Source organism: Plecotus auritus (genome assembly GCF_963455305.1).
Source record: "Plecotus auritus genome assembly, chromosome: X".
NCBI lineage: Eukaryota > Metazoa > Chordata > Mammalia > Chiroptera > Vespertilionidae > Plecotus > Plecotus auritus.
Genome location: NC_137784.1, coordinates 27,393,314 through 27,419,328, shown reverse-complemented (window position 1 = coordinate 27,419,328; position 26,015 = coordinate 27,393,314). Strand labels below are relative to the sequence as shown.

At 40.7% G+C, this 26,015-nt stretch overlaps 1 pseudogene across 1 annotated transcript; it reads right to left on the bottom strand.

Moving 5' to 3' along the window:
• Window positions 1–601: 601 nt before the first annotated feature.
• On the bottom strand, window positions 602–25,685 carry LOC308239560 (tryptophan--tRNA ligase, cytoplasmic-like; annotated as a pseudogene). Its single transcript has 3 exons — window positions 25,609–25,685; window positions 23,469–23,476; window positions 602–1,917 (listed from the first exon to the last, which is right to left on the bottom strand). The product of its transcript is annotated as a tryptophan--tRNA ligase, cytoplasmic-like (transcript).
• Window positions 25,686–26,015: the final 330 nt, after the last annotated feature.

Genomic DNA, 26,015 nt, shown 5'->3' with positions numbered 1-26,015 from the left:
CTCTGAGCCAGTTAAGTGTCAGGACGAAGGTTTCTACAAAGAACACAGATTCCCCTCAGCTGCCCGCAGGGTGGGGACACAGCACCTGTGCTCAGGGCCAGTCCTTGGAAGCAGCATGGGGAAGCTCAGGGATAGGCAGAGGTTCCAGGAGAACACATGAGGTCTGGATTTCAGAAAGTGAGCTGGAAAGTTTCTCCCACAGACTCAACTTTAATAAAAGCGGCCACCTGGGGCCAATACTCAGTGTGAAAAGCAGCTTTCAAGCTGGGAGATCTCTCAGTCAAAAGCACAGCTAGCATTTCTGTTTGTTTTTGGAGGGATGGGCTGAAATAGGCCTGTGCCCATTAAACTTCCTGAAATGTACACCTAGACTACAGGCTCTCTAACCATCAGGCTTTAAGGGTCTATGTGGAACGGTGTGATGTTTTCCAATGGAAGTCCTCCTAGGGGCGGAGCAGGCAGCTCACAGGGTTTGGAAAGGATGACACAGGGAGAAACAGTTCTGACAGACACACAGGGTTACAGACACCAGGAACGGGAAGCCATGTGACAGAGCCTCTGGGTAAATTATGGTTCTTTCTATGCAGATATAAAATGGACGTTATTGAAAGTCGTGGTACAGCTTCCAGGGGGTCAAGAACTCTTTGACTAACTCCGTGGCCTCCTTGCACCTGGCCTGGTGCTCCACAAGGAGGGGCTGCAGGACCTCCAGGAGCTCCTTCTTGAGCTTCTCGGTGAGCATGGCTCCGCTGCTGTAATTTTTCCTGATTTGCTCCAGCTTGTCGTCATCCTCAAGGAAGGTCATGTACATGAAGGACACGTCCACGCGGCCGTTTCCCCCAAACTGCCTGTGCTCCTCGATGGTGTCTCTCCCTCCAGAAAATGCATGCTTGTTGACCTTGGTCTTGATCTGCTTGGCTGTGTCTGTGAGGAAGATGGGGGAGTTGGGGGTTGCTGGCACTCTTTTGGGTCTGAGTCCCCTGCAGGGCGGGGAAGAAGGTTGAGTGTAGCAGGGTGGTTTAGGACAGCAGATCCTGGGGTGACATCTCTTGTCATCCTGAAGTAAGGATCCTGATCGATGGCACAGGAGATGAGGCCCTGGACGTCCATCTTGCCCCCACAGATCTGTGGGAATGAGTTGCTGAAGGAGGGTGCAGTCTAGATGGCAGGAAAGCTGATCTTCCCCATGCAGTCACTGTCTATGAAGTAAAAAATGCCTTTCACTTGGTTGAAGGTCACGTGCTTCTGATCTTCACCATGTTCTTGTAGAAGTCTGGGCTCACCCCCATGTAGTTGAGGCCAGAAAAGAAGTCTTGTTGATGTCAAAGCCACAGGTGATGATGTCCTTGGCATTTTCCACGGTGTAGCCATAGGCCTGGTCCAGGGTCAGGTCTTTCACAGGTACTTCTCGTCATCTGTCATCTGAATGAGCAAGAGCACATTAAACACGTCTTGCAGCCACTTTGTGAAAATGAACGGGATGTGGTGGCCTACATGCATGGCTTTGGAAGAGGGGCCCCTGCTCATATAAAGGGAAAGGGCTTCTTGTTTTCATAGGCATCAAGGACTTGGTTCATGTCTCTGTGTGAGAAGAAGGTGCATCTGTGCAGGAAGTGGTGTGGTCTCTGGCCCGTGGCTCTCTCTATTCTGTTTATCAGCTCTTGGTCAATGTTACTGCTTCCGAACAGAACAATGAGCTTGTCATGGTCAATGCCTTTTACACTACTCCTCTGTACCATTCAGGGGTCCACAAAATCCACTTCAGCTTCCGTGGCACCTGGGCCACTAACCCAGGTGCCAGGGTCTCTGGAGGACAGTCAGCCTTGTAGTTCTCCCCTGTGGCCACTTTGTAGCTCATTTTTAGCAATAACAGCCTCTTCACTGCAGAATCAATTTCATCCTGGGCTGCAGGGGACACTGGAGAGGTGGCCAGTGGAGTGAGTAGCTGAGATCTCTGTGCAGCAGGGATCTTCTTTTACAATCTTCCCCCTCTGGCTCAGTAGTTAAGCATCAACCTATGAAATACCTGTCACGGTTCAATTCCTGGTCAGGGCACATGCCTGGATTATGGCTTAATCCTTCGTCCTCTCTCTGAAATCAATAAAAAATATTTAAAAGAATATTAAAACACAACCTTTGGAGCCAGGCAAAAATAAGTTCATATTCCAGTTCAGCCATGTTCTTATTCTGTAATTACAGGTAGATGCTTCACAGACTATTTTGGCGAGGATGTGGAGAAATGGCAACCCTCGTACACTGCTGGTGGGAATGGAGACTGGTGCAGCCATTATGGATATTCCTCAAAAAATTAACTATGGAACTGCCATTTGACTCAAGAGCCCATCAACAAAAGTGGATAAAAAAGCTGTGGTACGTTTACATAATGGAATGCTATGTGGCGGTAAAAAAGAAAGAACTCTTACCATTTGCAACAGCTTGGATAGACCTGGACAATATAATGCTAAGCAAAATAAGCCAGTCAGAGAAATATAAGTATCACATGTTCTCACTCATATGGAATCTAATGAAAAAATAAACTGATGAATAAAATAAAAGCAGAGACAAAGCAGCATGGAACAGAGAGGAATTTCAGAGGAAAAGCAGGAGGGAGGAGTGGATGGGAATGATTAACCAGGGAACTTCTATGCATATATACTAGTAAATAACCCAATGTACAGATAATAGAGTGGTGAAGGTCTTGGAGAGGTGGGTATGGGATAGAGAGGTCAATGGGAAAAAAACACAAACATACAAAAGGGACATCTGTAATACTTTCAACAATAAATTTAGGAAGAAACATAAAATGTGAAACTTGTTAATTGGATATTTTAAAATATCAGTAATGCATTTGCATATGCAACATTTTTTGTTCTTTGCATGTATTATGTTTTTCTCATAAGATATAAGAACATAAATACCCCAAGGACGATTTAGAGAGCCTTTATTATTATTATTATTTAATACATATATATTTTATTGATTTTAGAGAGGAAGGGAGAGGGAGAGATAGAAACATCAATGATGAGAATCATTGATCAGCTGCCTCCTGCCGCCCCCTAGTGGGGATTGAGCCTGCAACGCAGCATGTGCCCTTGACCATAATTGAATGTGGGATCCTTCCTTCCACAGGCCAATGCTCTATCCACTGAGCCGAACTGGCTAGGGCTGAAGGGCCTTTAAATCCTTGATTGCAAATGTGACATAAGCATCTTCAGTTTATTGCTATATAAAAGGTGCTTCTAATTTTACTTATTGAAAAATTTGTGTTTTCTCTGAACCCTGAAAATATTGTAAGCTCCCATTAGAGAAAGTAGTAACTTCACATGTGTAATCATATTAACAACCTCTTTTCTTCTCCAGTAATAGTGTCGTAGGGTATAAAAGTTGCATATCCACTTTTCCTTCATTGAGTGAAATTGGCTTTTGACTCCTCTAATTACATGATAATTAAATAAGATGTCTGCTTCTAAGTGGTATGTTTCCTTTGCTTGTCCATTTGTTTATTGTTGTTTGGATCGCTGCAAACACATTAAAACTAGATGCTGATGAAAAGAGCTGAGTTCTGGCTGTCACATGAGAAGAGCAAGCTTGCTGGCTGCAGATGCCATTTTCACTGAGTCTTTCAAGTACAGACTGTTCTCTTCTGTAGTTCTGATATTGAGGAAGGGCACAAAATGAGAATAGAGCTATAGTTGTTTAATAATTATTCACCTTATGAACTACAGATAAGAAGTTTTCTTATAGACCCTGGCAAATCGGAGGCTGAAACAAGGCTGTAAAAAGATAAGATGCCTCGATGGGTCCATTACTCAGAAAAGAAATACATTTCGAGAACAGACCAAGGACAGGACATTCTTTTATTTGGTTGCTGTGCTCGGACCCTGAGCACCCTCCAGGAGTTTGCCTCGGGAACTGAACATTCTTCATTACCAGGAAGGGCCTGAGCTGTTTGTAACATCATAGAAGATTACCCACCTTGTTATCAGACTTTGAGCTCCTAAAGGCCAGACTGCACAACCTTCCTTCCCCTTTTCCTGATACACTTGTAGCTCACAGCTGCATGTAGCTATCTTCTCTGATGCCCGTATATAGTCAGCCAACAGGCGTGGGGGGGTCAGAATTTCCAGGTTGACCAACTGCTCTCCCCATACTGCCAGCATTATTGGAATAAATGCTCATTTATGATTCAACCCTGTCTCTGCTTAATTTGGCTCAAGTAGTGACGGGCAGCCTCAGAACCATTGTGTCCAGTTTCATTTCTTTCTCCAAGACATGTTTTTCTCTTAGAATCAGATAACACTTTTCAGAAGGTAGAAAATGACGAGTAAAGACTTTCACCTCCAATCACCACTTATATCAGATGGCTGCATTGATGCCAGAATATAATAGGGAAAAGTTCTCAATTAAATCTAGCAACACTTTGTCACATAAAGTAGGATTTTAGCTGCATTTTTATGCTTTCTTTGAGAACTAAATAAATTTAGCTAATATTCTAGATGTTGGTTCTATAAAAGTCTATATTTTATTTACATTTCCCAATTCTGGATAAAGGTCTTGGGCCAATTATTAAAGAAACCAGGAACAATATGGTTCAGTATTTTATGTTAGGTTTTCACAATACTCATATAGAAGACCCAGGAATATCATTTATGTAACAGGAAGTGATTTAATAAGCCTAACTCCTAATGACAATGCATTCCAGGAAATGTACACTTAACTGTGATCTTTGCCTTCAACAATTTGCAAATGATTTTAATATGCCCGAGAGTGCTATTCTTGACATTGTTCAGTGTAAGAAAACAGAAGCAGCTGGTACTATTGTGTATGCTTCAGATCACAAGAAAATGAGAGTATATCCTATTTCCACTGTATCCAGAAAATCTCTATTGAATCTCACAAAAAGTAGGAGCCAAATTATTTTGAAGACTGTTGGTTTCTCCTTATTATAATGAGACTAGTGGCCCGGTGCATAAAATTCATGCACGGGGGCAGGAGGGGTGTGTGTGTCCCTCAGCCCAGCCTGCACCCTCTCCAATCTGGGACCCCTTGAGGGATGTCCGACTGCCTGTTTAGGCCCATGTCCGACTGCCCATTTAGGCCCAAACAACTGGGCCTAAACGGGCAGTCGGACATCCCTCTCACAATCCAGGACTGCTAGCTCCCAACCACTTGCCTGCCTGCCTGCTTGATTGCCCCTAACCGCTTCTGCCTGCCAGCCTGATCACCCCCTAACCACTCCCCTGCCAGCCTGATGGACTGCTAACTGCTCCCCTGCTGGCCTGAATGCCCCTAACTGCCCTCCTCTGCCAGCCTGGTCCCCCCCAACTGCCCTCCCCTGTAGGCCTAGGCGGTCACCCACAACTGCCCTCCCCTGCAGGCCCAGTCACCCCTAACTGCCTGCCCCTGCTGGTCTGGTCACTCCTAACTGCCCTCACTTGCCAGCCTGGTCGACCCTAACTGCCCTCCCCTGCAGGCCTGGTCGCCCCCAACTGCCCTCCCCTGCAGGCCTGGTCACCCACAACTGTCCTCCCCTGCAGGCCTGGTCACCCCAACTGCCCTCCCCTGCTGGCTCGGTCACCCCTAACTTACCTCCCTTGCCAGCCTGGTCCCCCCCCAACTGCCCTCCCCTGTAGGCCTGGTCCCTCCCAACTGCCCTCCCCTGCAGGCCCAGTCACCCCTAACTACCCTCCCCTGCAGGGCTGGTTGCCCCCAACTGCCCTCCCCTGCTGGCAATCTTGTGGTGGCCATCTTGTGTCCACATGGGGGCAGCCATCTATGACCACATAGGGGGGCCATCTTGTGTGTTTGAGTGATGGTCAATTTGCATATTACCTGTTTATTATATAGGATATAATGCTATGACTCCAAAGTTTATTTCACTTCTGGAGAGTCCTGCAATTTGGGAAAGATAGTAAGAAAGCATTATTAAGTCAAAAGTAAAACAACATTTCAATAATCTGAGCTCTAAACAGTCATGGTTCTCCTACCTTATCTTTTAGTAAAGTACAGATGTTACATTTTGTAACAAACCTTCTGTGGTAATTTGAGAATAAACAACTGGCAGTTTTACTGAAACAAATTTACCTGCTTTTGATTAGTAATGCTTAGCATTTTAAGAGCATGGAAGGAAACATGGGAGGAAGCAACCATACAATCATTGTTACTTCATGGACATAACAAGGGAAATTACTTAAATTAAGGTTTATAGCTAAATCCATTCTCACACCTCCCAATAGATTTCATACTGAGGCCCTTCAACCCAGGTAAGGAAGTAACCTGGTGTTTTGTAAAGCATTGACTTGTAAAAGCCAGAAAATCCACAGGAGATGCTTGATGGTTGGTGAATTATTGAAATAAGATATAGAAAGAAAAAAATAGAGTTATTTTAGCATCAGTTCTTGAAAGAGTACAAATGTTGCTGCAGTTTGACTTTCAGTACAATGAATCAAAACAGGATAACAGTATCTGGGTTATTATTCCTATAGCAGAAAGCTGGCAGGAAAGGGTAAAGAAAAAGTAGGTAGCAGGAATAAAGTTAGGCTCTCCAAGTAACATCAGATAAAATGGAATTAATTAATCCTAACTCCATTTTTAGAATCACCTGGAGAGTTGCTAATAATACCTGGACACAGATACAGACAAATAAATGTATATATCCAGGGTTGGCCATGGGCATGTGCAGTCACAGTTGAGAATCATTAATTGAAATGATCATAATGTTTTTTTTCCCTTATATACTTCTGATAGGGAAATATTAAATTAATTGTTTAAAATATTTTTCTCTACCAAAGAGGATTTGCAAAGTTTAAGAATATTTACGTAATAGAGCAATACTATGTTAAAACATATTTAACATATGATCAACTTGCCTGGCACATGATATAAACTCAATAAATGTTCTTTTCATTTTTATTTTTCAGTAAGTCTCTGTATTTAGAGATACACACATACACAAACACATATACATAGTAGTGACATGACACTAAATAAGTATGACTATTTTTTTCATAGAAACATGTCATTTTATTATTATTTGAATGACAACCAATTGTTTACTGACAAAAAAATTTTTCTGATTTCAGTTTTAACAGTCTTTTCTAAGACTTTCTTATTTGCAGTTATAAAAAGAGTAAGACATCTGTATCAGAATATTTTTGGTTGCAAGTAACAAAAAAACTTTTAACAAAGATAACACTTATTTGCTCAACATTCTGAAAATTCCAAAGGTGTTCATGTTGTACATTGGTAAGGATGGCTTCAAGTTAGACTTTATTCAGCAGAGTAATGTCACTAAAAGCAAATTTATTTTTGTGTATTCACTCTCCTATTCCTGGGACTATCTCCCCTAGCTCTTTCAAGATGGCTGCCAATAAAACCTGGGCCAGAAGCTTCCTAGTTCTTATTCAGTGAGCAAGTGAGAACTTCTCTTCTTCCAACCATAAAACAAAATCCTGGGCAACACTTTATTTAGAGTAACTAGGTCATATCACATGTTCACCAATAACCAATATTTTATCTAAAGAAGGAGTTATGCTGATTGGTTTGGGTAGGCACAGAACTGGAACTGGGTGAAGGATGGGTGGGGTGGGGATGGCTAGTGATATGGTTGCCTACTGTGTGTATGTGTGTCATAGGAGTGGTAGCAGTATTGGTGATAATGGTAAACAGGTAGATTCCAGGGAAAGCAATCATCAATGTCTACTACACTGATCAAAATAACCTATTTTAAACAACTCATCAAACAAGGATTAATAAACCAGAATTCAAGAATATGTTGTTAGGCATATCCTGTACCTTTCCCCTGAACTCAGTTTCTCCCCTGTGCTCAGTCCTTTTTCATTGTGCCCCACTTAGGGCTCCTGTCCTCTCTGCAGTTTTCCTGTTATTCTCATGTCAGGTGTCATAAGAGACAAATAAGCAGCCAAGAAGAGCAGCTCTAGACCCTGTTTTTCACAACTACCTGTACCTGCATCTGGCTTAACTGTTCACCCGGACCCACATAAGAGACATATAAATACCCTGTCCTCCCTAATCTTGCTTGCTGACACCACTTTGGCTGACACCATGCTTTTAATTTCATTCGGCCTTGTTCTTCTTGGCATCAACCTAACATATGTATGAATATTTTTATTGTGCACAATGTATGATTACTTTATTACATGGAATGAAGATGCAACAACAGTTTCTTTATAGATTCATTGAGGATGTAAGGTATTCAACACAACACTATATTTTTTTGTTTCATTTTTTAAGATTTTTAATTGATTTTTAAATAGAGAGGAAGGGAGAGGGAGAGAGAGAAACATGGATATAAGAGCAAAACATCGATCAGCTGCCTCTTGCATGCCCCGTACTGGGGATCAAGCCCAAAACCTAGGCAGGTGCCCTGATCAGGAATAGAACCTGCAAACTTTGGATGCATAGGACAATAAGCAACTGAGACACACTGGCCAGGGCTATATAAATTTATAAATCCACATCAACTATATTTTTGAGTAAATTGAAAATAATTTTGCAGCCACAACATCACCTGTATTCAAATACTAGAGGCCCTGTGCACGAAATTCGTGCACTCAGGGTGGGTCCCTCAGCCCAGATTGCGAGAGGGTGCAGGCCAGGCTGAGGGACCTCACCGGTGTGGGAAGGACCGCGGGAGGGCTCAAGGGCATGTCCGGCCTGTCTTGCTGCATCCTGATCTGCCGGACCCCAGCAACAAGCTAACCTATCAGTCAGGTTGGAACATCTGCCCCCTGGTGGTCAGTGCACATCATAGCAAGCAGTTGAGCGGCCTTAGCATATCATTAGCATATTATTCTTTGATTTGTTGAACAGACAACCAGACGACTGGACACTTAGCATATTGGGCTTTTATTATATAGGATTACACTGGAGATAATATATATAATTGAGAGGTTCCTTAAATTTCTCACCCCAAGATGCTCATAGTGTTTCAATAATATTTTCATGTGGGATCCTAGATGAAAATAAATATGTAAGAGTTCTGTTTATTGAGTTTTTAGGTTCAAACAACTTACTAGGTATTTTTGTGCTAATGATTTAGTAGAAGCCATTAGGAAAAAAAATATATATATATGTACAAATATATAAATTGGAAGAAAAATAAAACTTTGATGTAACGTATAAGTAACCATAAGATGTATTTGCCTTTGCACACTGCATACCTCAAGCCTTGGAATCCATTTGGATACCATCACCCTCATTTATTGACCTGCATTGATTTTTGTACAGTACTTGCTTTTTATCAGAGCAACTACCAAAATCCAGCTTCACAAAGATATGATATTAAAAGACACCAAAGTTTTTCCTTATGCAATATTGATTTTAAGGTGGTTATTAAGAAGTAAAAGGCTCAGAAAAAAAAATCCCTCTTTCCTGCCCAAGAGCTTTAGACAGAAAAAGACCTGTTCCAGAAAGGAAATCTTAACTTATTCACCTTAGCCTAATTTGAAGTAAGTATGATAGATAGGAAGGTGCCAAGCAGGGGTCTGTTAACTAGATCACCCCATTGTGTCTCATTGTTATTGGGGTTGCCTAACAAAAAATTGCCTGCCGCCGAAACCGTTTTAGCTCAGTGGATAGAGCGTCGGCCTGCGGACTGAAGGGTCCCGGGTTCGATTCCGGTCAAGGGCATGTACCTGGGTTGTGGACACATCCCCAGTAGGGGGCGTGCAGGAGGCAGCTGATCGATGTCTCTCTCTCATCGATGTTTCTGACTTTCTATCCCTCTCTCTTCCTCTCTGTAAAAAATCAATAAAATATATTTTAAAAAAAATTGCCTGCCATGTATGTTCTGTTCTTCCTCAACTACATGTAAATTGCCCAGTCCCTTTGAAATCTCAGATCCCTACTCTCCCTTGCCATTCTCCTTTTCCAAAATGACATATATACCCAATTTTGCCTCACTATCATTGGAATTTTCGTGCTTATGTGAATTCTCCATGCACATATTAAAATTTTATTCCCCCTTGTTAATCTGTCTCTGTTCATTTGATTAATAGCCCAGCTAGAAATACTTAGAAGGTGGGAGGAAAAGTATTTTTTTTGCCCCCATGATATAATCAGTTGGAATTTTATATGATCTAATGAAAAATCTGTGAACTACTTTGTCTTATTAGTTTTTACCTTCTCTGACAGATATTTTTGGACTTCTTTTGAAAATTTAAAACTTCTCTTAGGGTCCTAGGGTATCTTGGTATACAGTTATAGTTGTAACAGAAGACAAAATAAAAGTCAGAATTGGAAAGCCAGGTCTCCAAATTAAAAGTACCAGAAGATGACAGCTAGTATTAATAAAAAGCAAATTACCATATAAATCTTTCAAATATCTTCTTAATAAGTTAAATACTTGATTTGTATAACAAATTTTTAATTTATATACTTCCCCAAAAGAACACATTTATAGAAAAAAAGTGCATATATGATATAAATTAATCTTTGGAATTTAAAAAATTCTCCACTATTTCAGTTAATTAGCATTCTATACTCAAGATAACCATGGAATTACAAACTCATTCTAATGAAAAATGGGGAGAGGCCAGTCCAGAAAGAGATGCAAACACATATTACTGTAGATTCAAAATTTTAGTACACTTCTAACTAAAACAGTATCAATGGCAATAATTGTTGGGACCAGTTAATGCTCTGAATTTAACCCATCGGCTTGATTGACTTATCTCATATTCATGACTAAGGAGATGTTAGAACATAAAAAATTCATCTCCTCTGGATTTCCTCTTACAATAAATGCCTGGTTGTCACAGAATTAGGACAGATAGAGTACTATATTTTTCTCTTAAAAAATAGCAGTAAAAACCCAAAGGCTAATGTATCACAGTAAGATTCTAGAAGGAGAAAAATCACTTGTTAGTAAGATATTTTGTGATAAATCTTACAGTAGTGACCTTGTTTGGCTGCTGTATTGTGCAAAAAGAAGAGAAGAAGCCAATCAAAATAGCATGAATGATTAATGTATTTCATACAAAGCCCATGATATCCTTAGAATATATTTGCTAAGGTACTGCAGTGATAAGAAGGCAAACAAATGATAGAATTCAAGTAAGGAGTTTCAGAAGGAGTTCTTAACAGAGACACCTGCAGTTCATTTCTTAGTTTCTGTTAACTATACAAACTGAAGTACTAATACCAGAATACACATTGTGAAGAAAAAATGACATTCAAACTCTAGGTTGAAAATGTGAAAACTGGGGCTATGTAGTAGATTTTATTAATGAAAGATTCTAGAAAAGGATTATGTACTCTGCTCTGCTGACATAAGGCTTAGCCATATGATTTGCTTTGGCCAAATTGTATCTGTCACTTTTTAGCATAGATTTTAAACTGACTGGGTGGTTCAGCATATCTTCTTTTCCCCTCTGCCACAATGACCAACACTATTCCAGACCGAGGCTGCTCCCTCAATGTAGAGCAGATGGGTACATGGAGTTACTGAGTTACTGAAATATTTAGGATGTTTTTCACTGCAACATAAACTAACCTCTTTTGACGGATGCAAATTATTAGATATTAATATTAGCATAAACTAAATGTGGGAAAATAGAGAAAAGTGAACAAAGGAGCAATTAATTTCACAATGGGTATATGAAGGTTTTATGAGCATGTGAAAGAGTCAAGCCTTGAAAATGTAGAAAGGAGGAAAGAAAATGGTAATAACTCCATTGTTAGAATCAATGACCTCAGACTCAAGTGAATGACCATAGCTGTCATGATTATCCAGAAACAGCCATCGTCATATATTTTATCTGAGCTCAGAATGTTTTAGTTACTTTTTCATGATCACACAGCTAGTAAGGGACAAACACAAAATGCATTGCTTTCAATTATATTACAGTCACATGAACACAAAGTATGAGCATCTGTCTAGTTGTGGCAGCTGCTTAGATGTCCCTTGAAGAGAGAAGCTGCTGTGGAGAGTACAGTTAGTTTAGATCCTCCAGCTCCAGTGTCTTCAGGATTCAGGATTTGCTGTAGACATTTGAATCAAGGATAATTTCCCTAGGAAACTTTCCCCTCCCCCTTCTGTCAGTGACTAAGCATTTAGCCCAATGCAATGTCTCCTCTATGGATAATCTTTTTTCTGGGGCTTCCTGTTGGAATGCTTAGACTTTATCAGAGTTGAATTGTGATCTGAAGCTCTTCCAACCTCCTCCTCCTTCTTCCCCCCTCTTCCTTATCAGGTATAATACCAGTATCATGGTCTGAAGGCTTTTGCTGCCCACTCCTGCTCCCTCACCCCTTATCTTACATAGGTTTCACCTGAGATTAAAAAGTTCTGAAAATTGTTAAAATGGTAACAAAGACTTTATTCTGAACCTCTGTAATAGATATCAACACTATCACAATAGGGGTGAGAGATTGGACTCAAAGGTACATGTGTACCTTTGTAGTCTTTGGTTTCTTTTGATTCCAACAGCCAGCAAATCTGGGTATTTTCCACAAGATTTCCCTTGGGCTACTGGTGCCTCTTTGCTTTAGTTCACACACAAAGCTGGAAGTACATGGGGATTTACGATCTCTGTTTGACTGACAGGGCATGAAAACCTGTTTTCTTCTCTTGGGTCAAGATAATCCTGAGGCTTAACTTTCACTCCAGAGTTACCCTATGAGATCAGGTTGAAGTATTACCTTCCACAGGAACTTCTCTGAAATCACATTCTTGCTTGACTTCTTCCATTTGCCTGTTCTGCTTGCCCTGCTCCCTTACTAGTTTCCTATGGGTTGGAAGCACTACCTTAATAAATCACGTACACAGGATTCCTCCTCTCAAGGTCTGTTTCTAAACCTAAGAAAAGCACTTAAGTCTAAGTCATGGTGTTAAATAATAACAATGGCTCTTGTCTTTAGGAAGGTAATTGAAAAATCACAATTATTTTGTGCTGTAACACCGCCTATACATATAATGAAATGATATTCCTGAGAAGGGAGTGGTCATCATTAGCAAGTCTCTTCAGGGAAGTTAACATTTAAACAAGTTCTTGAAGAGTGAACGAATGAGTAGGTATCCAGCACAAGAAAAAGAAATGAAGGGCATTTAAACAAAGGAAACGGACTCTGCTTTGATGATAGTTTTATTGGAAAGGGATTTTGTAGATTTCATTTTATTATGGAAGGAGAACTTCACTGTGAACTCTGACAAGGAAAGAGCCCCTTCTGAATTATATAGGTGAAACAAGAGAATCAATAACCTCAGAAACTATCTTTAATACAAAATAGGTCTGTAAGCCAGATTGGACTAAAAGACATGAGACGAAAAGTCACGTAGCTACCCTGCTAACCACTATAGAAATTGCTTAGCCTGTTAGACTTTGGAAAAAATAAATAACCAAGACAGCAGAAATAATAATAACATACAATGAATGAGAGTCACAAGATATGTATATAGCCTCCACCCCTGCACACCAGGATAGCCTATTAACATGCATTGTTAAGATGTTTTTCATCCCACAAAATGAAGGCCATCCCACTGCAATCTCGCTGAAATCAGACAAGGGGACACCATCAGGGAAGCTGATGACCAGAAGATGAAAATTAAGTGCTTACCTAATCAAGGACCAATCAGTGAAACCCACGACCCCAAACCCCTTACTCATGATTACTCACGATTTTTGCTCTATAAAACCTCTTGTCTAAACCATCAGGCAGATTGGATTTTGAGTACTAGCTTTCCAATTTTCCTGGGTGGTGCCATTCATAATAAAATAGTCAAATCTTTCTTCACTACAAAGCCTGGGGTCATTTTTTTAACACTTCACATGGGCAAGGCAAATTCATACAGAATTAGTAGACTTCCATTTAGTGAATAACTATGTAGATTTTCAGTGTAACCAAAGGCACGATTGTGTGCAAAAAATTTTTCCCTGGCAAGCAAGGAAAAACAAATGCCTTTTATATAGGAAAAACAAAACTTTAAAACAGTTAAACACTTGATAAATAGTTGGAAGTTGCATAAGCTGTTGTAAGCCAAATAGGAATGATTTGATGCTCTTAATTTCAAAGTTAAAAGGTATGCATTTTGCATGTTTAGTTCTGTACTGTATTTCTAAAAATCATTGCTCAGCTTATTTTCTTTGAAATGAGAAATCATTTATGGTTTTCCCATTGGTAATCTTCTTTTTAGAAACATGACTCCCCACTTAATATCTTTCAATTATTTTCAGATTAAAATATCTAATTTAATAAATGGAAATTAGAGATGCATAATAATTATTTATCTAAGACTTAAGTATTAAATATATGGACTAAATATTTGTTTTATTTTTGAGATAACTGATATGCCAGTTACTTGCCAACCACTTCAATATAATTTTATGCACATAATAACTGGCACAGACACTGGGAATTTTAAAAAGATAATTTAAGTATCAAGTCCAGTACAGCCTGTCATTTCTCACTGCTTGGTTAAGTAAAACCTGAATAAAGACTTAACTATAAAATATTATATGCTCCTTGATACCTATACTTCAGACATAATAAAGATATCAAAAGAATGATTATTAAATCTGAGAGTTTAATTTAGTCTCAACTCATTTCTTTGTATTTAAAGTTGAAAGAATATAATTAAAAATCAGGTTTGATATTTTACTCTACTTATATGCACTTTGCTTCTTTCAAAATAAAAATGATATATAATACATATAACTTTTATTCACCTCCTCACTGTGACCTAAAAAATGGTGTTATTTTTTCAATATAAGCTTGAAAAATAGCTCTGACAATTTTCCAATACTGTTCACATACTGCTTTGAAATTTTTCTTTAAGTGTCTTCAAATCAATATTTTTCATTTGGTTCCAGCAAAGATAGCCTTCCCTCCTATTGTGAAAATCACTTCCCTTTGCAAGTAGATTGGCAAAATCTGGATCATGAACAACAGAAGTTCATGAATTTCTAATTTACATTGAAAGGCCCTAAAATATTCTTTGCACATTAAAAAAGCTTTGTAAGTCAAGTAGTATTTTTAACAAAGTTAAAATATCACCAGAATTAATCTTGGAATGCATGGGAAAGTGTTATGTGAAATTATACTGCAATGCTTAGGTACTGTAACCTTGCAGAAACTCCATTTCTTAACATTCTAATTGAACAAGTGGGTTCGATTGCTTGCTTCAACAAAAGGCAAACCTGTGAAACAGGTGCTGGTACAAGAGGACAGAAGTTTATTCAGGTGCCATGACCTGGCAGAATGTTGGACTCCCATCTCAAAGACCATCTCCCCTTCCTGTTCAAGCCAGCGGTTCTTATAGGGATACTAGAGACCCGGTGCACAAAATTCGTACACATGGCGGGGAGTTCCCTCAGCCCGGCCTGCACCCTCTCCAATCCAGGACCCCAAGAGGGATGTCCGACTGCCTCTCACAATCTGGGATCGCTGGCTCCTAACTGCTTGCCTGCCTGCATGCCTGCCTGCCTGATCACCCCTAACCACCTCTGCCTGCCTGCCTGCATGATCGGCCCTAACTGCTCCCCTGCTGGCCTGATTGACCCTAACCACCTCTGCCTTGCCCCACACCTGGGACCCAGGATTCCCTCCTCTGGCCAGTCACAGGCACCCAGGACCCAGGCTTCCCTCCCTCTGGCTGGCCACAGGCACCCAGGACCCAGGCTAGCTTTGCCCAGGCTGCCCACAGCTGCAGGGGACCATTGGCAGGTGGCTTTTCCTGAGCTGCAGCTGCAGGTTCCTGGGACCGTGGGGCAGGTGGCTTGTCCCTCTCTTGGGCTGGGCCACAGGCGCAGGTGCAGCGGCTGGCACCCAGGACCATGAGGCAGGTGGCTTGTCCCTCTTCCGGGCTGCAGCCCCAGCTGCTGGCTCCTGGGACCATGGGGCAGGAGGCTTGTCCCTCTCCTGGGCTGCAGGCGCAGGCCACTGGCTCCCAGAACCATGGGGTGAGCAGTTTGTCCCTCTTCCGGGCTGCAGCCTGGCTGGTCCCCATTCCTCTCTTGTGAGCTCATTTGTGCCTGGCTGGTCCCCATTCCTCTCTCCCCAGTGTTGAGTGTCTGAGCCATTAAGGCGTGACAGCGTGAGGGCGTGATGACCATTTGCATATTAGCTCTTTATTATATAGGATTTCGGTGAGGACATTTTTTCTATCCAATTATCTTGCTAGCTTTTGGCATCTTGGGCCCTGTCCATTCATCTTTCTAACTTTTGGCATACTCAGTGTAAGAACCTCCCCCTGTGCCATCTTGGCCAATGGGGGAGACTCCCCTGCACTCCCCAACTGTCTTCCTATCAGGTTCAGTGGGGTGTGGGAGGCTGTAGGATCTGTCACTGTCAGGAAGTCTAAAGATACCATAGCCTCAGATCACCTCTCAGTGCTGGACACAGGCCACACATCTGGGGAAGCCAGTTGGAGTCTGTAGGGCACACTTGGATCCATGTGTGCCTGCATCTTCTGTGCAACCCCCCACTCAGGCTGACCCTGTGACTCACTGTTTATGGTAAGAACCTGACCCTTTCTCCATTCTGTCTACCAACTCCCTTCCTTAAACATTCAGCCCTTAGGACAACAGATTCAGGTCTGTATCAAACTGTCTTAAGAACAAAGCCTTAGGTCTGTTGACCACAGAAATAGAGTTTTGGTCAAGCTAAAGGTAACATCTTGACTTTAGTTATTTTCAGCCTTAGGCCTATAAAAACTGAGTGTCATATGGACCACACCCTCATGAAACCAGACAGAAAAATGCCCTGGCTGATATCAGGACCTGATACAAAGATCAAATACACCCTATCCTGGCCCCAATGAATCAATAGAGACCACAACCAATCCCAACTCCTTTAGCCACCATGATTAATGTTCCCCCTCCCCCTCCCATATATCCCTTTCCCTGGACTCCATCAGAGCTCCAAGTCTATGACTAGCTTACATGAGGCTCTGGGATGACTGCCATTTCCTCAGCTAATAAACTCCTGCTTGTGTTTGATTGGGCTTTGATGCTTTGATGCATACAGACAAATGCACCCCTTTAGTCTTGTGGCAGTACTTCATTGAATTTTGTCCTCAAGAGCCATTACTTTTTACAACTCATCTGAATAATGTTTTATACTATCAAGTACTCTTATCAACAAATATGTATTGGACTCAGAATTTCTGTAAGTGTTGTATACAGTGGAACATAAACAGAAGCTACATGATTTTTACTTTTAGAACACTTAGTTCTTATTTGGGGAGATACACTGAATATAAATAATTCTATTAGAGAACTATTAATTATAAATCTGCACCACTATAAGTTTAATAGTTTATAAAAGAGGAAGATCATTAAAGGCTGACATTTATGGAAAAGTCTCCAGGGGAAGTTGTGGCTCACAGTTGGATTAAAAATGCCTAGGATTTAAGCATAAAAGAAAATACTATTACCATACTCTTTAAGTTTTCATTTAAAAGAAAATGTCCTTTTCATCTTTAGAGAAAATATTAAAATGTTAGTGAAGCGGAGCAGATTTTGCTGCCCTCAAATATGCCTTTTCATAATAAGGATTATCTTGAGCTGGTATTTTTAAAAAATAGCAGACATAGGAGAAGCTCTGAAAACCTAGCAGAAGTTACCCTTTTGTAAATTTATAAGGGATATCTTCATTTGTCAGGGTGTCTCTCCATCTGTACCAGGAAGAGGAGGATGACTAAATTTTTAGAAACTCTTACCAATAGAGAAGACAATTACCTTTGTTAACTATGCTTTGCTCCACCCCCCACTAACCTCCCATAAAAGGTCTCCCTTCTTCCCCTCCTACCCTCTCAACACCCTTTTTTGTGTGTTTATCTGTATTTAAGGTGATGGATTGGGCCATTTCTAAGAGTTACCATGCTCAGTTTTCCTGGGTATCAGCCATATATTCAGGAGGTATACATGTTATTGAACTTACGTGTGTTTTTTTGTTGTTGTTGTTAATTTGTCTTTTATCACAGAGACTCTCAACCAAGAACTTAGAATAATAAAGGGAAAATTATTTTTCTTCCTCTATGATAAAAACATGTTGATTGAAAGAATGCTTATGTTGCACTTTCATGCTACAGAGCATCCATCATAATTGCAATTAAATAATCATTGTGGAGGTAATTCTGTATACTTTTAAAATTTTTATTAATTTCAGAGAGGAATGAAGAAGAAGAGAGAGAGAAACATCAATGATGAGAGAGAATCATTGATCAGTTGCCTCCTGCATGCCCTACACTGGGGATCGAGCTGGCAACCAGGGCATGTGCCCTGTCTGGGAATAAAACCCTGACCTCCTGGTTCATAGGTTGATGTGCAATCACTGAGGCACCCTGGCCAGGCAATTCTGTATATTTTATGCACTATCCCACTAGAATATAGAATCCATAGAATATGAATTGTATCTTTCTTGTCCATTGCATTTAGGTTAAATGCTTTTGAATTCCACAAAAGTTCTATCACTTATACTCAAGTAATGTACTACCATGCCTTTTATTATTACACTAGTGGCCTGGGGCATGAAATTCGTGCACATTAAAAGGGTATTAATTAGAGGAAACCAAGATGGCGGCATAGGTAAACACCTGAAATTGCTGCCTCGCACAACCACTTTAAAACTACAACTAAAAGACAAAATGGACATCATCCAGAACCACAGGAATGCTGGCTGAGTGGAAACTTTACAAGTAGAAGGAAAGAGAAAAGCACACTGAGACTCAGAGGAGGTGCAGAAGTGCAGAGGTACGGAGGTGAGCGTGGAAAAGGCTGGCAACTGAGTATGCAGTTGTCTTTTTCAATCAGGAGGGAGACACAAGCTCCTGACTGCTCTGAACTCCACTTCTGGGCAAGACTCTGGGGACCCAGACTCATAAGGGGAGAAACTGGACTGTATGGCTTTGGACAGAACTCGAGGGTGGCTTTCTCTCAGAGGTGCTTACAGCAATTACCGAGAGACACTGAGACCCAGTGGCCTCTTAGGGCAGGGCTGAGGATCAGCCATAGCTGTTTGGTCCACCCTGTTGATTCACTGAGACCCTGACCCACCCAAGCTGTGAGCAGAGGCTTTTGCATATGAATGGCCTGGCCCTTTGCAATCTAAAATTACCTAACAAACTTCAGTTGGGTCAGAGAGCCCCAAAGCCACCAAAAGAAGGCACAAGACCACAGAGCAGCTTGCATTGCTTCACAGTTGGGCCTCATCTGGGCACCTCCAAATCCCAAACAAAGAAGAGGAATCTGCAGATCTCTCCATAGCTCCTGCTGGGTGGCCTCAGGCAGAGGCTAAATTTGCACCTCCTTGGAGATCCAAGAGCCAGTGTACCCAGTGGTCATAGTGGGACCATCCAGATGACAACTCCTCAGATCCATAAGGGACACACTCAAGGGGCAGACTCAGTGAGCACCAAGGCCCCACTGAAGCAAGTCTTGCCCCATAAGGGTGTCTCCAGCATGGAAGTTCTCCCATCACAGACACAGCTGATTCTCACAGCCAATTGGCCTGGAGGTCAATTCCTCTCAGTGATACCAACAACAATCAAAGCTTAACTACAATAAGATTGTGCACACAGCCCACAAAGGAGTGCACCAAGAGTGCCCACCTCAGGTAACGGAAGGCTGAGCCACTGGGCCCTATAGGACACCTTCCACACAAAGCTACTCTATCAACACAGGGAAGCAGACAAAATGCAGAGACAAAGAAACAGGTCACAAATGACAGAATTGGAGGAAAGCAAACTACTGGATATAGAGTTCAAAACCATGGTTATAAGGTTTTTCAAGAATCTTCTAGAAACCGCTGATAAATTTAGTGAGATCCTCAAGGATATGAAAAAGGACCAACTAGAAATTAAGCATACACTGACTGAAATAAAGAATAATATACAGAGATCCAACAGCAGACTAGAGGATCGCAAGAATCAAGTCAATGATTTGAAATACAAAGAAGCAAAAAACTCCAAACCAGAAAAGAAAAAAGAAAAAAAAATCCAAAAATATGAAGATAGTGTAAGGAGCCTCTGGGACAACTTCAAGCACACCAACATTCGAATTATGGGGGTGCCAGAAGAAGAGAGAGAGCAAGATACTGAAAACATATTTGAAGAAATAATGACAGAAAACTTCCCCCACCTGGTGAAAGAAATAGACTTACAAGTCCAGGAAGCACAGAGAACCCCGAACAAAAGGAATCCAAAGAGGACCACACCAAGACACATCATAATTAAAATGCCAAGTGCAAAAGACAAAGAGAGAATATTAAAAGCAGCAAGAGAAAAACAGTTAGTTACCTACAAGGGAGCACCCATATGACTGTGAGCTGATTTCTCAACAGAAACTATGCAGGCCAGATGAGAGTGGCAAGAAATTCAAAGTGATAAATAGCAAGAACTTACAAACAAGATTACTCTACCCAGCAAAGCTATTATTCAGAATTGAAGGGCAGATAAAGAGCTTCACAGATAAGAAAAAGCTAAAGGAGTTCATCACCGCCAAACCAGCATTATATGAAATGCTGAAAGGTATTCTTTAAGAAGAGAAATAAGAAGAAAAAGGTAAAGATAAAAATTATGAACAACAAATACATATCTATCAACAAGTGAATCTAAAAATCAAGTGAATAAAAAATCTGATGAACAGAATAAACTGGTGAGTATAATAGAATCAGGGGCATAGAAAGGGAGTGGACTGACAATTCTCAGGGGGAAGGGGGTGTGGGAGGTGCAGGAAGAGACTGGACAAAAATGTTACACCTATGGATGAGGACTGTGGTGGGGGGGCTAAGGGCAGAGGGTGGGGTGGGAACTGGGTAGATGGGAGCTATGGGGTGAAAAAAAGAGAAACAACTGTAATAATCTGAACAATAAAGATTTATTTAAAAATAATAATAAAAATAAATAAATAAATAAATAAAATAAAAGTGTATTAATTAGAGCTTTATCTCCATACTAGTGACCTGGTGCACAAAATTCATGCACATTAAAAGGGAATTAATTAGAGGAAGTATTTTAATATTGCTATTTGCCTTTTTTCTATAATAGAAGTGTCAGAGATGAAAAGAAAATTAGTAAAATGTATATGAAAATCTTCCTCCTGTCAGAGTCTGGGGAGTGCTGCAGGACCCAGAGTCAAGTCACTGTCCACCCGGATGTGCCTAGAAATTGCGTGAGACCCATACCCTGCTGGCCCCACCCCCATCAAGACCTGCAGGATAGGGGGCGCAGCCTCAGGTCCCCCAGCCTGGCCTCAGGTCCCCCAGCCTGGCCTCAGGTCCACCAGCCCCAGCACTGGGGTGGAGGTGGGGCGCAGCCTCAGGTCCCCCAGCCCCAGTGCAAGGGTGCAAGGGCATGAGGGAGTGAGGGTGTGAGGGCGTAATGGCCATTTTCATATTAGCTCTTTATAATATAGGATGGTTGCATCTCTGCTCATCATAAATTTTGCTCATAGGTAAATTCCAATGATGGCTATTATTTTGAGTATCTTTGTTAAAATACTCTTTTGGAAAGAAAATTTTCACACTTATAATAAATATTTCTATATTAAAAGCAGTGGCTTTTTACTAGCTGTAAAATTGAAAGTTAATTTCATTTGCTTTTATTATTAAAATTATAATAACAATTTCATTTTTAAAATTATTTCGCTGTTTTAAAATAATATAATAATTGTTATTTTGGGAGCATAGTGTAAAGGTCTCCTGCTTTATGAATTTATTACAAATTAATTGACCTTCAATTCAAGGATCACAGACTAGCAAAATTATCTTAGGGAAGAAGAAAGTGCTAAAAAAAATCTAATTTGCTTCTGGTTTTCACCTGCTTCTTCCTACCCCATCCCACAATATTTGCTAATGGGAAACCAGCTCCTTGCAGATCTGAACATTGTCTAAAACTAGTTAAATGGCTTAGCTTAAAACTTAAATTGATTTTATTATCTCAATTCTTAAGAGAAAAATTAATTTAAAAAAGGAGAGTTTGACATCATTTTTTTCTTGGTGCCAGTTTAATACTGCTTTGAGGATTGTGCTTTTACTGCTGACAAACACACAAAAACCTTCACATTTATTCCAAGAGATCATACTTTTTTAGAGCTCTACAAATTTTCTAGGCCAGCCTATTTCAATTATGTTTTCCAATTTTTGAGCCATTTCTTCTGCCTTTATGGATAAGTAATTTGACAGAGGATAAAACATATCTGATTATGTAACAACATTTTCTCTTCCTTATTGTGTTACAAATGATAAGGAAGATTTCATGAGTGTGTTACATGATCTATATTATCACAGGAAATTGTAGGAAGCCTTACACAGCCCCATGATTCAAGATGGTATTACTCTCAGAAAGGGCAAATGAATTTTTTGTGGAATGTTCAGTACATTCCACAATAGCTAGATGAATCATTTCCTGTTTGCTCCCAAGACAACCATGACCCTTTATTTCTTGCAACATAATTATGCCATAGTTTTAGAGTGTGCTTAAAAAAGGTACAAGAAATAATATTAAGCAAGTTGGGTTAATTAACTTTATATATTATTTCTATGAATCAATTTAAAGCCAATACTTTCTTCCTTCTCCCTTCCTCTCCCAGAGCACAGATACCAAATACAGATGTTTCTATGAAATTATTGGTAAACTTTTAAATAGTTTGAATAATTAAGTTACAGTTAATTATGTAACAATATGTTTCCTTTATTCTTTCTGTAGTGTGTGAAATTAAATAAATGTTCCTTTTTAGTTCACTGATTGCTGGGAAGCTCAGAGGTAAATTTCAATTCCATATGTGGCAAATAAACAGGTGTCAAATACATTTTAATTACTTTTTTATTGACATATAATTTCCATACAATAAAGTACACAAATCTTGAGTATACAGATTAATGAATTTTTATGTTATGTTGATTTGTTATGCCTAGGAATTCACCAGCCAGTTCAAAATAGAGAATGTTTTAGCATCCCAGAAGTTTCTTGCACATGCTTTTCCTATCCTGGCCACTATACATTGTAAAATTTTTATGAGACATATCATATTACATGAATTATTCTTGTTTTTTTTTTTTTTTACTTTATCTTTCTTTACCTACTTCTAAATTATGTTTTCTTGATTCATTTTATTTATACTAATAAGACATCTTGAATTTTTAACTGAGACCAAGATGAACCATAAAATATCTTTACACAAAAGTAGAATAATTTGCAAAGCTACTAAGGAAATGAGACTAGAATGGGAATATAAGAGCATGGGAGTTCAATTGTTGATATACTTATACCATTCCTGACTCTAAATAATAAAGTTGAAATACTAATATAATATTGCCTTTTAAATTTAGAAGACAACCCTTTATCAATAACCTCCTGCCCTCAACCTTCTTAAAAGAGTATCATTAGACTCAGTTTGTATATCAAAAATATGATTCTGTGCCCCTCACTTAACAATAAATTATTAAGAATAATTCATGTGGGGAATTTCTACTTCTGACCAAGATGGAGTGACAGACACTGGACTTACCATCCTGTCTGAAATAACAAAAGCAACAAGAAAATAAAACAGACAATATATTGGAAACAACAAATATATTGGCAGTATTAAAAAATGAAAAATCTTGGAGACAACTGAAAAAACTGGGAAAAACAAAAACATAGTACAGGGAGGGGAACCTAGGTAGAGTCTAGTAGACCCCTTGAGTTGAAGAAACAGAGGTGAGAATCTGAGGAAACCAAAGCAGCTGAGTTCATAGGACAGATTATCTGAGAAGAGAGAGCTAAGCAGAGAGATAAGCCTGGAGATCCACAAAGAGGTCTTCTTGAGTATTTAGTTAGGTATTGATGTGCATAAGCGTAAGGAACTCTACAAGGCCCTCTATATATTTTGTGGCTGTCTTTGCTCTGCTCTGGGCCCCAGGAAGATTCTCTTTATAGATTACATCCCTTGATCTTCTTTGCCTTAGACTTTTGGTTACATTTAGACAATGAAAGTACTCTTAGAAGGTGGATAGAGAAGAAAGACTGGTGTGTTCATTCTTTCCCTGTCTTCCCTGCCTCCTTGAAGTGCTGCTGTGATTGGGTAACTAGGCCCTTGTTATTCTGAGTGTGATCCCTGGACCAGTAACATTAGCATTATCTGGGATCTTGTTAGAAGCACTGAATCTCTGGCTCACTCCAGACTTACTGAATCAGAATCTGTATTTAAATAGGATAACTTGGTGTTTTATATACATACTAGAGGCCTGGTGCATGAAATTCATGCACTGGGGGGGTGTCCTGCCACTGCTGCTGCGCTCCACAGTTGTGAGCTTTTGGCTGAGCAGTGCTCCCCCTGTGGGAGCACACTGACCACCAGGGGGCAGCTCCTGTGTCGAGTGTCTGCCCCCTGGTGGTCAGTGCGCATCATAGTGACCTGCCGTTCCACAGTTCGGTCGATTTGCATATTAGCCTTTTATTTTATAGAACTATCTTTAATGTGCACTCCTTTTTTCAAGGCTCCAGCTTTCACCAGGTTAGCACATTTTTTTCTTCTTGATTCTTCTGGTCCAGGGGCCATAATGGTTTTCTGTTGTCACTAGTTCCTTGTTAAATCACATAACTCTGCCAACATCTCTGTAAATAGACCCTTTAAAAATGGATTTTCCAGTTAAACACTTTTGAGTATACAGCCTGTTTACTGCCATACCTTAATGATACAATAATATATTATCTATCATGATATTGATATATCTATGTTGATAACTGTATATATATTATATCTCTATCTCTGTATTTGTGTATCTATACCTCTATTGTTTCTATCCCTATGTCTTCCTAAAATTTCAGTCTTTATGCTTTAAAAAGTACATGGAATTTTGTAACACCTTTTTCTTAGTAACAGTTCAATGATATCAAATTATGCACATAATAATTTCTCAACAATGCAACTACAGATATAATAATCCTAGTTAATTAGAAAATTTTGTTAATCTGGAGAAAAAAAGAATGACATTATTTTGTGTTTGCATGCTAGTGTGGGAGATAGCCTCTAAATTGGTCCCAAATAATCCCTGCTGCCTGGTATTTTCCCTTCTGTGTAATCCTTTCCGCTAGAGACTGTGCTAGACTTTTTTACTCACTTCTAATAAACTAGGGGCCCAGTGCATGAATTTGTGTACCTTGAAAGGAACTGTCAGCCATGAGACTATGGTGGGCACAGGGGTGGGTCTCAACCCATCCTCCATGCCCCCACCCGGCCCCTCACACTGCAGCCCTGGTCCCCTGTCTGCTGGCAGCCCCACTCCCATCACTGCCACTCCCACCCGCTGATAGTGTGGAGTGATTGGGGCTGGCACCAGCAGCAGGTGCAAGTGGGGCCAACACCATCAGTGGGTGCAAACAGCGACTGCTGCCCCAATCACCCCTCAGGAGCAGGGGGAGGTGGAAAAGCTCTGAGGGGCAATAGGGGCTGGCAGCCACCACTCGTACCTGCTGATGGCACCGGCAGTGGGTGCGAGCTGGGGCTGTAGCACTGGCAGTGGGTGTGAGTATGGCTAGCACTAGCAGCAGGTGCGAGCACCCAGTGGGACAATGGCACGTGGGAGCAAAGAATTTTTAGTAACCACCAGAGGCTCGCCCCGATGACAGCAAACAGCATCCAGCCTTGGTCGGGTGCCCCCACTCACCTGATTGATTCACCATCCTGCCGCAGCCAATGCCCATCATGTTCTGTGCTCTGCCACCCACTGCTGCTGCCCGCCATGTGCCATGCTCGCCCCCTAGTGTTCAGCACACATCATAGCGACTGGTTGTTCAGTTCGGTTGTTCCACCTTTCGGACTATATGCATATTAGGGTTTTATATATAGACTAGAAGCCCATTGCACAAAGATTGATGCAATAGGCCTTCCTTCCCCTGGCTGCCGGCACCAGTTTTCCCCAGGCCTTTGACCCGGCTGCAGTGGAGAAGTCTTGAGGCTAGGCTTCTCCGCTTCAGCCACAGCTAGGCTTGGCTTCTCTGCTCTGGCCAGAGTGGAGAAGACAAGCCTCTTCAGTCTTCAATCTTCAGTCTTCAGTCTTCATTGAAGCTGGAG